Source organism: Rhinoderma darwinii, chromosome 4, assembly GCF_050947455.1.
Source record: "Rhinoderma darwinii isolate aRhiDar2 chromosome 4, aRhiDar2.hap1, whole genome shotgun sequence".
Lineage (NCBI taxonomy): Eukaryota > Metazoa > Chordata > Amphibia > Anura > Rhinodermatidae > Rhinoderma > Rhinoderma darwinii.
Window position 1 is genome coordinate 306,869,661 of NC_134690.1, and position 12,391 is coordinate 306,882,051.

The following is a 12,391-nucleotide window of genomic DNA, read 5'->3' on the forward strand; positions in this document are numbered from 1 at the left end:
TTAAAGGTGGACATAGCCTTTAAATCTTTTGAGACTTTGCAAATACAGTTATTGTTTATTTACGTGAATTAAGGTGATAGAAATGTTTTACAAGCCCAATGTTTTCAATTTGCATGCTTATGGCAGAAACAAAATGTAGCCCAAATAGACAGACGTATAGATATTTTTTTGTACAACGGACGTTTTGATGTCCTGATTCTTTACTACTATAGCAATATATCTATGTACACCTTTTGAAATCGTCCATCAGTGTGATTGGTGCAACTTTCAAAATACTTTATTAAAAATTAAAATGGGTTCCGTGTCAGCGGGTCCTGTATGATACACCTGTAATCGATCGCTTCGAAGTTATGAACTTAGATGTGATCAATAGCAGCTCAATCCTGCAGGACTCACCGTCACAGAATCCGTCAGTTCCGCTGATCTGACAGATACAGGTTTCAGTGCTAGATACAGGATACAAAGAAGCTGTATCTCAAAAAGTAAAAATAAATTTTTAATAAAATTTTTTGAAAGTTGCAGCAATTACACAAAAAAACGATTTGAATAGGTGTACATAGCCTTTAAGCAATGTGTAAGCAACCAGGAATAAAATAAAATAAATTATTATTTTGTGTACATTCGCATAAATATAGCGAAAAGACTGTAAATCAATAAGCGTCATTAACTAAAAGACGTAAAACACTGCATAACAAGATCTCAAGCAATTTGTATGTCTAGCTTCTGAACCACAGCAGACTAGACAAAATTATATGGTTTATGCTCAAGAAATACAAACGGCAGATGGTTAGTTGAAGGCGCTGCGACTAGAAACATAACGAATGATGACGCATCACACGTATCCACCTTGAATATTAATAGAAATAGCACAGATATGGGTCCCTGATTATCCATAACTGGCAAAACATTATAAAAGTACTCAGCAGATGTCTAGAATATCAGTAGCTGTCAGAAGTAGAGAAAATATTAACCCCTTAGGTGGTTGTTTTATTAAGATCTAACGGGATGTTTATTACATGTATTTCACAAAAAAAGGAAAAGGTATAAAAACATAGCCTCTTGGATTACACACTAAACTGTCATGTTACATTTATTTAATCCGGTGTACGCCTATAAGAAGATATCAAAAGCCGAAATGGTCTTACATGAGTTAAAAAGACATGACAAGTCCACACGCTAGACTTTTTCAACGCGGATTTAAAAGCAAATTTAAATGTGGATTTTTAAACCGATTTTGGTGAAGATTTCACCATATGCATAACAGAGTGAAATTAGGGCTTGGTGATTATGACCTAAATCAAAATCACAATTAATCGAACACGTAACCACGATTACGATTAGTGAATGATTATTTAGGCCACCCCCTTTTTTGCATACCACGCCCCCTATTTGCATGCTACGCGATTTAATTAATATTTATCCCCTGAGCCGGCTGTATACTACTGTATATAATATATCTCAACACCACCCCCACACAGTATATTGCCCCCATAGTGCACAATGCCCCATAGCTGCCCCCACACAGTATAATGCCCCCATAACTGCCCTCCACACAGTAGAATTCCCCCATACCTGCCCACAGCACAGTATAATGCCCCCATAACTGCCCATACAGAGTATAATGCCCCCATAACTGCCCTCCACACAGTATAATGCCCCCAATAGCTGCCCTCCACACGGTATAATGCCCCCTATAGCTGCCCTCCACACAGTATAATGCCCCCACACAGTATAATGCGTCCTATAACTGCCTTTCACACAGTATACAAAGTGAATGGTAGATACATAGTCAATGGTAGAGCAGGGACCTTATGGATCCCTGCTCTACCATTGGATTCAATTTAAATATAAATCAAAGAAACCGAAAACGTGCAAGATGATGTTGGTTAATTGCGCTGAATTTCGGTTTAGCCTTTTTTTCAATTAATTGCCCAGCCCGAAGTGCAGTGAAAATCCACGACAAATCATCACGTGCATTCACACGCCGCGGCATTGCAGCAGATTTTCAGTGCGGATTCCGCTCTAACAATCTGCAGCAATTCACAGTACAAAACATGTAGAAACTCTATCCACATGTAGCGGAAAAAATCTATGACGACTTGAAGGATTAGAAAATATGCAGCTTGTCAAATCTGTCGTGGATTTTCACTCTTTGGAACGCATGAGGTTTTCACCTCGATTAAACGCGGCCGGCGACAGCCACTCGCATTTTCAACCCGTGCTTCAATACAAAGTATGAGAGCGCGGCCCGTAAAAAGCTAAAGAACGGACATGTTCCATAATTTGCGGTACACTTCTACGGCCCGGACACCTTCCCGCAAATATATGGTAAGGTGTCCGTGGTCAATAGAAGAGAATTGGTCCGTAATTGCGGACTGTAATTAGGGTCCACAATTAAAGAAGACTTTTACGGTCGTGTGCATGGGGCCTTAGCCTGAAGAAGCGAGCCTGCAAGACCATGGCCACTGACCCAGGGGAATATGTTTATATCTATGCTTAATTTCTCTGTAGCTATTAAGACATTAATTAAAACACAAACATACCAACTATCCAATATTACAATTCTCCATTCTACTGCATTTGACATAGAATTTCCATACTTCAACAATATCCAAACACAAAAGATACAGAACCAACCTGCTGGCACTAAGGCTTCGTTCACATATCCGTTAGTGCTCTATTCTAACAATCCGTCTGAGCTTTCCGTCAGAATGGAGCCCTGACTGAAACAAATTGAAACAGAAAACCTATGTTTCCAACACCATTGATTTCAATGGTGACGGATCCGGTGCCAAAGGTTTCCGTTTGTCTCAGTTGTGCAAGGGTTCCGTAGTTTTGACGGAATCAATACCGATATTACGTCAAAACGACGGAACCCTTGCATAACGGGGACAAACGGAAACCATTTGCACAACGGAAAGCTCAGACGGAACGTCTGAACGGAGCTATGACACAGATGTGAACGCAGCCTAAGATATGTGAAAACATTTATTATTTTACATTGCATTCTGCAATATTTACTATACTTCTAAGGCCTTGTTTACACAGTGCAGATTTTGCATGTATTTTATTTAAAGGCGATGTAAACCTTTGATGGGCATTCATCTCATCCACTTGCCTGCTACTGTATTCTGCTGTGGATTTTCAGTGCACAAATGCGGATGAAAAATCTTCCATCCATGTGAATTCACCATTACTACTTCTTTTTCAATATCAAAGTTAATAAACATACACATCAAATATACATTTGGGGAACATCCCGGATTCAATATGAAAAATAAAAACATTCACTCCCTGTAAAACTCAAAATCAAAAACAATGATTTTCTAAAATGAAACCCACATACATTTATTTCCTCAGTGCAATATGCCAATAAAGAAACTCCAGGAGTATATGTTTAGAGTTTGTCAAATGTTAGTAGCCATATTTCCCAGGAAAAAACGAAATAAGCCGTTTCCTCCAATATCTCATTATGGCTATGTGGGTAACGAAATCATGACACAAGACTTTCTATAGGATTTCAGGAGGTGGATAGTTTAGAAGTGCTTCGAGTCATGTGTGAATAAAGAGAGTAGAAGATACCCTTATCCAAAATCTTAACCCCTTAGTGACTAGCCCATTTTAGGCCCTAATGACCAAGCTATTTAATTTGTTTTTCTGTAGTCGCATTCAAAAGAGCTATAACTTTTTTATTTTTTCGTCTACATAGCTGTATGAGGACTTGTTTTTTTGCGGGATTAGTTGTACTTTTTAATAGCACCATTTTAGGGTACATATAATTTTTTTGTTAACTTTTATGAACTTTTTTTGGGGGGGGGGGGGGATTATAAAAAAAAAACTGAAATTCCACCATTATTCTATGCGTTTTTAAATTGACGCCGTTCACTGTGCGGTGTAAATAACATGTTACCTTTATTCTATGGGTCGGTACGATTACGGCGATACCACATATGTAGAGGTTTTTTATGTTTTACCACTTTTGCACAATAAAAATACTTTTGAACTAAAATTATTTGTTTTTTGCATCGTTGCTTTCCAAGAGCCGTAACTTTTTTATTTTTCCATCAATGTAGTGATTTTTGAGACTTGTTTTCTGCGGGACGAGACGTAGTTTTGATTGGTACTGTTTTGGTGTTCATTGGACTTATTGATTCATTTTTATTCTGACTTTTTTGGGGGGCAATGGAAAAATTGCGTTTTTTTTTACGGTGTTCACCTTGCGGTTTAACCCCTTAATGACCAGCCTATTTTAGACCTTAATGACCAAGCCATTTTTGAAGTTTTTCCATCATCGCATTCCAAGAGCTATAACCTTTTTATTTTTGCGTCGACATAGCTGTATAAGGTCTTGTTTTTTGCGGGACAAGTTGTATTTTTTAATTGCACCATTTTGGGGGACATATTATTTATTGATTAACTTTTATTTGGGGGGAAATAGAAAAAAACCTGAAATTTCGCCACTCTTTTTCGCGGCTTAAATCTACGCTGTTTACCGTGTGACATAAATAACACAATAACTTTATTCAGCGGGTTGTTACGATTGCACTGATACCAAATTTGTATAGTTTTTGTATGTTTTACTACTTTTACACAGTAAAAACGCTTTTTTTCAAAATTATTTGTTTTTGTGTCTCCATATTTGAAGAGCCGTAACGGTTTTATTTTTTCGCCGATGCAGTTGTGTGAGGGTTTGTTTTTTTTTGCGGGAAGACTTGTAGGTTTTATTGGTACCATTTTGGAGTAGATGCGACTTTTTGATCACTTTTTATCACATTTTTTTAAAGTCAGTATTCACAGAAAACAACAATTTTTCCATAGTTTTTTATTTAATTTTTTACGGCGTTCACCGTGCGGGTTAAATAATGTAATAGATTTATAGTCGGGGTCGTTACGGACGCGGCGATACCAAATATGTGTAACTTTTTAACTTTATTTTGTTTTTTTTAATAGTAAAGCATTGTGTAAGGGGAAAAGCTGAGTTTTTCATTTTTTTTCAAATTAACTTTATTAAACTTTTTTACTAGTCCCACTAGGTGACTATAATATGCGATTCTGCGATCGCTATTATAATACACTGCAATACTTCTGTATTGCAGTGTATTACTGCCTCTCCGTTTAACACGGACAGGCATCTGCTAGGTCATGCCTGCGGCATGATCTAGCAGGCATTCACTCCAGGCAGACCTGGGGGCCTTTATTAGACCCACGGCTGCCATTGGAGACACAGACACTCGGCGATCGTATCGCCGGGTGTCGGTGGGGGAGAGAGGGAGCTCCCTCTCTCTCCAAAACCACTCAGATGCGGTGCTCGCTATTGAGCACCGCATCTGAGGGGTTAAACGGGTGAGATCAATACGAATATCGATCTCACCCAGCAGAGCAGGGACGCTCCCAGCCCTCAGCTGCCTCTGGCAGCTGAGAGCAGGGAGATTTGACAGCTCCCTGCTCTGTTAACTTGTTCCGATGCCGCAACGTAAAAAGTCTATGGCATCGGAATAAGGCCCGTTAGCGACCGACGTAGAAACACGATGGGCTGGTCACCAACGGGTTATTAATTGAGTCATTACGTCACGGCGATACCATATATGTGTACTTTTATTTATTTTTTACACTTTTAATAAATCAAACCACTTTTTATGGAGAAAAAAAATAGATTTATTTTTTTACTGTAATTTTTATTATTAATCTTTATTTCACATTTATTACCTATTTTATTAGTCCCACTAGGGGATTTTACTGTGCGATCTTCAGATCGCTGCTATAATGCTTTGGTATACTTCGTATACCAGAGCATTATTGGCTGTCAGTGTAAATCTGACAGGCAATCTATTAGGACGTGCCTCCGGCGCGTCCTAATAGGCATATGTCCAGGGCAGACCTGGGGGCTTTTATCAAGCCCCCGGCTGCCATGACACCCCATCGAAGACCCACGATTGCATTTGCAGGCCGCCGATGGGTGAGAGGGAGCTCACTCCCTCTGTAAACAAGTTAAATGCCGCGGTCACTATTGACAGCGGCATTTAACAGGTTAAACGGCCGCAATCGAAGTAAACTTCGATCGCGGGTGTTGGAGCAGGAGCCCAGCTGTCATCAGACAGCAGAGCCCCAGCTCCTGCCTGCACGGGACACCCGTGCAAGACTTAGACTAGGCGAACGTGAAAAGGTGTCAGCTTAGCCTAAGGCCCCTTAGTGACCAACGTGAAAAGGCGTATTGGTGGTCACTAAGGGGTTAAAGCCTTTGGACAGTTCCATAATGTAAAGAACATGGTTCCATTTACCTCGATCGAAATAAATCCAGTTAGGCCTTGAAGATGCTTACTCAGTTTAGCCATAAATAAGAAAATACCGTGAGTCTATAGTAAATTAGAAATAACCATAATAATTTTCAACTGAAAAACACATATAAATGAACCATTTCTACTGAGGTACCTAGGAATTTACATTGAAAAAATAAAACTGATGCATAGAACAAGAAATATAGCTGTATATAGAAAATTTACATAAATATTTTTTGAATTAAACATTCTTAGGCCTGGTTTACACGAGCGTATGCGTTTTGCGTGCGCAAAAGGCACTTAACAGCTCCGTGTATCACCATAGGATGCGCGGCTGCGTGATTTTCGCGCAGCCGCCATCATTATGACACTCAGTTTTTTCTGTTTTCGTTCATCGTTTGACAGCTGTTGCGCGAATCACGCTCGTCCCACGGAAGTGCTTCCGTGAGGCATGCGTGATTTTCGCGCACCCATTGACTTCAGTGGGTGCGTGATGCGCGGAAAACGCACAAATATAGGACATATTGTGAGTTTATTGCAACGGACTCACGTTGCACAAAAATCACGAACTGTCTGCACGGCCCCATAGACTAACATAGGTTCGTGCGACATGCGTGAAAATCACGTGCGTAGCACGGACGTATATCACGCTCGTCTAAATGAGCCCCAAGGCTGGAGTTACACGAGCGTGTGCGTTTTGGCAAAAGGCACTTAACATCTCCGTGTGTCAGCCCCCTAAGATGCGCGGCTGCGTGATTTTCACACAGCCGCCATCATTATGACACTGTTTGTATGTTTGTAAACAGAAAAGCATGTGGTGCGTTTTTGTTTTCATTCATACTTTTTACTGCTCTTGCGCGAATCACACCGAAGTGCTTACGTGTGCTGCCAGTGATTTTCACACACCCATTGACTTCAATGGGTGAGTGATGCGCGAGAAACGCACAAATATAAGACACGTCGTGAGTTTTATGCGAACACCCGCTGCGTAAAAATCACTGACTGTCTGCACAGCCCCACAGACTAACATAGGTCCGTGCGAGGCGCCGGGGGTCGTAGGCAACACGCTGTGACAGGGGATTCCACTCCAGGAGAAAACCCATGACGTCACTGTCCATAAATGGACAGAGACGTCAGGGGCTTCTCCTGGAGTAGAATCCCCGGTCAAAGCGCCGGCAACGCTGTGGACGGGGATTCGGCTTCAGGAGTTGCCTCGGATGTCACTGTCTCCATATATTGAGACATCAAGCGCTCCGCAGGGGGATTCCGCTGCTTTAGGGAGCTACAGCGGCGCCATCTACAGCAAGTGGGGGCTGCTACCTACAAGGGGGCTGTGTGGCACTACCTTCAAGGGGGCATCTGTGAATGCCACCAGAGAAATGTTTTTCCGCTGCAGAAAGCATCAACCAAAAAAAAAATGTTTATACTTACCCACTCCTCTTTTGTGCGTAGTCCGGCCTCCTGACATGACGTTGTGGCCATGTGACCGCTCCAACCTGTGATTGGCTGCAGCGGTCACATGAGATGAAACGTCAGCCGAGGAGGCCGGGCTGGAGAAGCAGGGAACTCTGGGTAAGTATAACTTTTTTTTCTGGTGCTGCTTTCTGCAGCGGAAAGACATTTCTCAGGGGGTATTCCCTGTGGTGTTCAGGGCGGATACGCTGTGCAGCTTGACGCAGAGTATCCACCTTGAACACACTGTGTGTGTTCCTACCCTTAAGGCTAAGTAATGACGCCAGTTGTAGTGCACATATTAGAGCATCAGCCATAGAACATATACAGGGTTCCGTTGTTTTTGATGGAATCAATAGCGCAGTCGACTGAGATCTATGGTGATCCAAACGGAAGCTAAGGTTTCCGTTAAGGGGTTCCCACGACAGAAACCCTCAACGGAAAGACAACGCTGATGTGAACAGGCCCTTACTTGCGATTTTTACTTGCAATTTTGAAACGTCGCAACACACACCACTTGGTTGCGGGTTTAAGCTCTCCATTGAATTCAATGGGGAAAACCCGCAACACAAGAGCAGCGATTCCGCAGCATTAATTGACAAGCTGTGGCTGAAAAAACCTCACTGCAGGACAATTTATGTGCGTTTTTTTGGGGCGAATTGTTCCGCTGTGTAGGGAAGAGATTTGTTGAAATCTCACCGACACTGCTGCTACTGTAATACGCTGCGGATTTTCCGCGATTAAATTGTTGCAGAAAATCTGCAGTGTTTATGCCTAGTCTGTTCCTACTCTTAACCCCTTAACGACACATTAGTTACTGGTACGCAGTAGCCGTTAAGGGGAAGTATGGAGCGGGCTCATGAGCTGAGCTCGCCCCGTACTCAGCGGATGATGGCTGTATAACAGCCGACACCTCACTGCAACGGGCGGAATTAAAGATCACTTTGATTTAAGACCTAAATGCCGCGGTTAATCTAGACCGCGGCATTAAAATTGTTAGAATCAAATAAAAGTTAATATAACTGGTATCGACTCGTCCATAAAAGTCTGAACTATCACAATATAGCGTTGCTTAACCCACTCGGTGAACGACATAACAAAAAAATATCTTTAAAAACATGAAAATTGCCGTTTTTTGTTAAAAAAAAAGAAAAAAAAAAAAAAAAAGAAGAACAAAAAAAGTGATCAAAAAGTTGCATGTACGCCAAAATGGTATCTGTGAAAACTACAGCTTGGCCCCCAAAATTTAAGCCCTCACACCTTTAAATTGATGGAAAAATAAAAAATGATGGCTCTCAGAATATGGCGACACAAAAATTTTTTTGTTTTTAGCAAATAATTACATTTTTTTTTTTTAAAAGTGGCAAAACATAAAACATATCGCCGTAATCGTATGAAACTGTAGAATAAGGTGAATACGTAGTTTTTAGCGCCTGATGGATGCTGTAAAAAGAAAACCCCCCAAAAATGGTGCAATCGCTGTTTTTTGCCCATTTCACCCCACAATTATTTTTTCCCCAGATTCTCAGTACATTAAGCGGTACAATAAATGATGCCATGAAAAACTACAACTTGTCTTGCAAAAAACAAGCCCTCATATGGCTATGTCGACGAAGAAATAGAAAAGTTATGGCTTTTGGAAGGAAAAAAACGAAAACAACGCTAATTGGGCTGGTCTTTAAGGGGTTAAAGATGGCATTTGAGTGACCAAAAGTGAATATTTTTTTTAATTGTACACGGATTTTTATTACATGTAAAGCATACAGTTGCAATATAAAGTAAGTGAACCCTTTGGCGTTACCTGGATTTCTGCATTGATTACTAAAAACACGTGATCCGATTGCTATCCACGTTACAATTATAGACCAAAACAATGTAACTAAACTAACACACAAACAGATGTACTGTTCATGTATTTTATTGAGCACATTCATTAAACATCCACAGTACAGGTAAAGAAAGCAAATGGGCCCTTGAATTAAATTACCTGTAAATCCTCTCCGCCAAACGTTTACTGTAGCTGCAAATAGGATTTGCAGGACGTTGAGGATCATCCCTATCTGCAAATGTGTTTTAGTTCCTCAATATTCGGAATGCCTTACATGCACAGTCCTCTACAGGTCATAGCACAGCTTCTCGATAGAGTTAAGGTCAGGACTAACTTGGCCGTTCTAGCCTAATTAGTCTACTTTTTCAACCATTCTTTAGTGGATTTACTTGTGTGCTTTAAGTATTTGTCTTGTTGCATCCCCATCATCCCTTCAGCTTGAGGTCATGGACTGCTGCCCTTACATTCTGCTGTAAAATGATTTGATACACCTTTGAATTCATTGTTCCCTCATTGATGGGTAGGCGTCCAGGCCCTGAGACCGCCCTAAACCATAATGCTCCCTTCAACATGCTTCACAGTTGGGATAAAGTTTGATGTTGGTGTTCCGTGTTTCCTTCAAACATAGCGTTGTGCACTTCAACATTTTCCCAGAAGAATTGTGGAACATCCAGATAGTCTCGGGCAAACTTGAGACTGTATGCAATGTTTTTTTAGTGGACAGCAGCAGCCCTCTTGGATTCGTTCTCACCTCTTTCAGGACTGCCTGTTTTGCTCTAGGAATGATCTTAACGGGACGCCCACTCCTAGGAGGGAGTTTTTATTTCATGGAAACAATAGCATAGTCGACTACGCTATTGTTTACGTTAAAAAAAACAAAAAACAGAAACCTTACGGAATGTTAACAAACGGAAACAATTGAAACGGAAGCATTACCATTCAATTTGATGGTAATGCAAACTGAAGCTATGGTTTCCGTTTGGCTTTCCGTTCATCGGTTTCTCAGACGAAAAGGTCGGACGGAACCGATGAACAGAACCCGATGCTGATGTGAACATAGCCTTACCCAATGAAGACATTAACATTTAGACAAATAATTCATGTAATTTATTTGCGATGTTTGATGTACAATAAATAAATAAAAAATACCTCTCACAGGGAAGAACTACCATAAAAATTCAGTTTCTTTGAAGGAAAAGGAAAGCCTTTGCATAATCTGGTCTTAGAACACAAACTGTAACGCAGCAGTAACATGACCCTTACAGAGAACACAGAGCTGTGGAAGATCAAAGCAACTTTTCAAAAGCATAAATTTGTCCCCTAGGGAGTAAGCTATCAGGACACGATATAACCCCAGGGAGCCACACGATGCAAACGTAGCAGTAGACACAATACACAAGTAAGTATTCTTTACTGATGTTCATGTCTTAGCAGCCAAGTGTGTCAAGAATGGTGATAACATGCTGTATTCCAATAACTAAATTCTTAAAAATAAAATTATTACTTGAGATTATCTTCGTATAACAAATAATATATCATATGTGAACTATTAGGGTACATTCAAATGTAACGGATACCTTGTTTAAAAGTACACAGCGCATCCACACTGGCGAATGTGGGGAATTCCGGCCAACAAACCGCACCAATTGGTGGTACAGTTTTTTCAGCCGGAACGTCCGCTGCGGAAAACTTCACATAGAAAAAAAACAAAACAAAGTTTCATACTAGCGTAGCCATGGTGACGCGTCCCTCCTGCAGGCCGGCCTCATGGGATGACCTTTTATCTCAGGTGACCGCTGTAGACTGATTGACTGCAGTGGTGACATGGGACGAAATGTCATCCCAGGAGGCCGGTCTTGATGAAGAAGCACAGAATTCTGGCTAAGTATAAGTTGTTGTTTTTTCTGAGTTGCGATTCTCATCTGCTATTTTTTGCGGGTTTTACACTCTCTCCTCTATCTTGCTGTAACACTGTCCGTATCTGATTGGACAGTGTCACAGCCATAGTAACATGTCCCCTTGTTAGTACACGCCCCATTGACAGTTGACGCTTGCCTTTACACCAGTACACGCCCCATTGACGCTTGCCTTTCTGGAATTTCACAGAAAAGATTCAGAAGTGTCAGAATTCTGAATAAACATCACGTCCAGGCTGGTAGTGATGTATATTCATTATCAGGACACTGCAGTAATGTTATAGTGTGTGTATGTACAGTGAAGGAAATAAGTATTTGATCCCTTGCTGATTTTGTAAGTTTGCCCACAGTCAAATATATGAACAGTCTAGAATTTTTAGGCTAGGTTAATTTTACCAGTGAGAGATAGATTATATAAAAAAATAAAAAAAATAACAGTCTAAATTATACATATTTATTTGCATTGTGCACAGAGAAATAAGGATTTGATCCCCTACCAACCATTAAGAGTTCAGCCTCCTCCAGACCAGTTACACGCTCCAAATCAACTTGGTGCCTGCATTAAAGACAGCGGTCTTAAATGGTCACCTGTATAAAAGACTCCTGTCCGTAGACTCAATTAATCAGTCTGACTCTAACCTCTACAACATGGGCAAGACTAAAGAGCTTTCTAAGGATGTCAGGGACAAGATCATAGACCTGCACAAGGCTGGAATGGGCTACAAAACCATAAGTAAGACGCTGGGTGAGAAGGAGACAACTGTTGGTGCAATAGTAAGAAAATGGAAGACATACAAAATGACTGTCAATCGACATCGATCTGGGGCTCCATGCAAAATCTCACCTCGTGGGGTATCCTTGATCCTGAGGAAGGTGAGAGCTCAGCCGAAAACTACACGGGGGGAACTTGTTAATGATCT

General features: G+C 40.9%; 1 protein-coding gene across 1 annotated transcript in view; it reads right to left on the minus strand.

Moving 5' to 3' along the window:
- TULP4 (TUB like protein 4) overlaps positions 1-12,391 on the minus strand; it is a 428,663-nt gene that overhangs the window by 384,567 nt on the left and 31,705 nt on the right. The gene's annotated exons all lie outside the window — the stretch shown is intronic.